The sequence below is a fragment of the Capsicum annuum genome, chromosome 12 (genome assembly GCF_002878395.1).
Source record: "Capsicum annuum cultivar UCD-10X-F1 chromosome 12, UCD10Xv1.1, whole genome shotgun sequence".
NCBI classification, from domain to species: domain Eukaryota; kingdom Viridiplantae; phylum Streptophyta; class Magnoliopsida; order Solanales; family Solanaceae; genus Capsicum; species Capsicum annuum.
Genome location: NC_061122.1, coordinates 124,287,313 through 124,290,431, shown reverse-complemented (window position 1 = coordinate 124,290,431; position 3,119 = coordinate 124,287,313).

Genomic DNA, 3,119 nt, shown 5'->3' with positions numbered 1-3,119 from the left:
ATCCATGACTGATATCTATACCTGTACACTGTAATATATAACGTAATAGTACAAAAACATAAACATGTAGGCCATAAGATTCAACTGAATAAAAATCTTCAAGACACAATATCCATATGGGTGAAAGATACCCAAAACAACTGAAAACTAAATCAAATCTGAACTAAATTTGAATACTGAATCTGAAAGCCTCTAAGTACTTATGAATAAGGAGTTGAAGGAACATATCTCCAACTAACTCCGTCTAGCAAAATTGAGCTGAAATAATAAATAAAATAAAATAATATCGCCCTCGAATGGATGAGGACTCACTGCAACTCTACGGCTGGATGCTACTGCTGATCTGGAGCTCGTGTCTCTGAACCTATGGTGTAACATGAAAGAAAGCACCATAGCGCAAATGCGTTAGTACAACTAGAGTACTGAGTATACGAGTGAGGTAGGCTAATGCAAAAGGATTTACATGCATGAACAATGCTAACTGACTAACTGATATGAATGTGAGAGTGTAAACATAAATACATAGTAACTAAGATCGTGAGTACGTGATAGCTATATCTGTACGCTAATAAATGGTTCACTGATAACTGACATAGCTAAAACAGTAGTTCTGATAAAATGGGCAACTATATCTTACATTCTTAAATCTGATGGAACTATCTGAGTGCCGCACTATAACTGAATTTGACTATATCTAACAGTCCTGGTATACTAATATCTGAAGAACTATCTGAGTTCTTTTATTGGGACTAGTCTGAAACTATGGGAGGTAATTATTTAACCAAAATGCCCCATATGTGCCATTATGGCTAAGCTGGGATCTAATCTCTTCCCTAATTGTAAGGGTGTCAATACCACGCCACTGGTAAGGACAACATATGAGCAATCCTCATATAACAAGTAAATTTAGTAAGAATGGTGGGAAACTTCATATAACAGGTTAATCCACCTCATCTACCCTCATATAATACGCTGCGATGTCTCAACATATGCTGGTTACATAGTTTTGGAATGCAAGGATGACTGCTAAGAATCGTACCCTCATATACGGGTGAGTTCCCATCCTTGGATTCACTCGGTGCTAACTCCTACTCCCATCTGAAGAGACTGAACATGATTTAACTTACTGTACTTAAGTGGAACTTACTGAATTCCATTGATTGATGGAATACTACTGATATCTGATAACTGACTGAGACCATGAGGTTTCCTGAGTCACATGACTGACTAAATTCTATTGAATCATGGATTGATTTTGTATATCATGAAACATGACATGGCTTTAGGCACACAACTATAGTTTTTGGTACGAATACCCCCAGGACTCGATAGAAGGAAACTGACACAACATGACTGACTTGATCATAAGATTGGAGTCCACAATTCACATTATCATAACTAGGGGATATTATACATCATGTAGTTCCTCAACATATTAAGCAAGGTAGGGAGTGCATAGCTATATTTCATGTGCATATTGTATATCTCCATTATCATACATGCTTCATACCACAACAATAGCAACACATGAAAAGCATGGAATTCATATTAAAGTAAATATCTAACATAGACTTATCATTTAGACATTATGGAACCATATAAACATGAATTTCTAGCATTCTAAATATTTTATCGAACGCCTTGCATGCATTGTTTAAGGCATAGGTGTGTTTCATAACTTGTACCATTTTACACCATATAAGTTCATAGTTTTCAACTAACAAGCCTATATATTCCATGAAAACACCTCTAGATATTATCTTTAAACTTAAACAATAATCATCAACATGTACATGCTCATATCACCACAAAAAAGTTCACAAAATAGTATTTAAAACATGGTTCTTGAGCTCTATGAATGGATTGGATCAATAGATAAACACTACGCATACATTAGTGATTGAATCTTGAAAGAGATCTAATGTTTCTGAAGGTTCTTGAAGAATTCCTTACGCTTGCTGTTGAGGAGATGATCTTGAGAGAAAACCCTAATCTTGTGGTTAAGAGTGTAAGATAGGGTTTTTAAGATTCCTAACTGAAGAAAAAGAGGAAAAATTACCCCTCTTTAGGGTTATAAGTCATGGAAGGTAAAGGAAAAGACCAAAATACCCTTACGAAATAAATTCCTAGTTGCTGTAAATCATAGCTGACAACATTTATGACAAGGCATCAAAAATGTGACAAGCCATAAAAAATGTCATTACACAGGAGCTGGAATTGATGGTTTCTGCCTAAGTCTGTTGACAATTGTGACAAGGTGTCAAAAATGTGACAGGCCGTTAAAAATGTAGTCACACCAGAGCTAGAATTGATGGTTTCTGTCTAAGTCTGACGACATTTGTGACAAGGCGTCAAAAATGTGATAGGCCGTATAAAATGTCGTCACACAGAAGCTGGATTCTGCCTAAGGCTGACAAAATTTTTGACAAGGCGTCACAAATGTGACAGGCCGTCAAAATTGTCGTCACATAGTTTCCAGCCCGACATGCTGGAGTAAAATAGGCATAAATTTTTACTCCGATATCGGATTTAGGCAAAATCGGTAACGTTGGAAAGCTCATTCAATTATCTATCTGCTGGTGGATTGTGAGCCCAAAAATTATTTGTACAATGATAGATATGATTGTTTTACTCTGACTATGGCAATGTCTTTCTTAAGAATTCGATCGGTGAGGAATGTTTTGATTCATCTATTAGCTAAGAGTTATTTGAGGCCTTAATACACCTCAACCTTGATCTTAAAACTACAAAAAAACTAAGATTTAATACTCATGAGTTCGAAGCATGCTTCTAATATTGGTCTAAATTTTCAGGGTATTACAATCTACGTTCAGCAACCAAATTCTACGTAGCCATACAGAGAGGGAGCCTCAATCCCCAAAAATGGTATTGAACCCTCTCATAAATGTTAGTTAAAATAGACCTGGCATTTCTAGCCATCTCATAAAATTGAGCCTCATATTCGACAACTGGCATGGATCCCTACTCCAACCTCGAGAATAGATCTCTCAAACAATCCCTAATACTTCGAGGAATAAACTTTTCCAAGAAGACCTCATAGAGTTGAGTCCATGTCAATGAGGGAGATCCATCTGGCTTGGAATAAAGATACCTCTCCA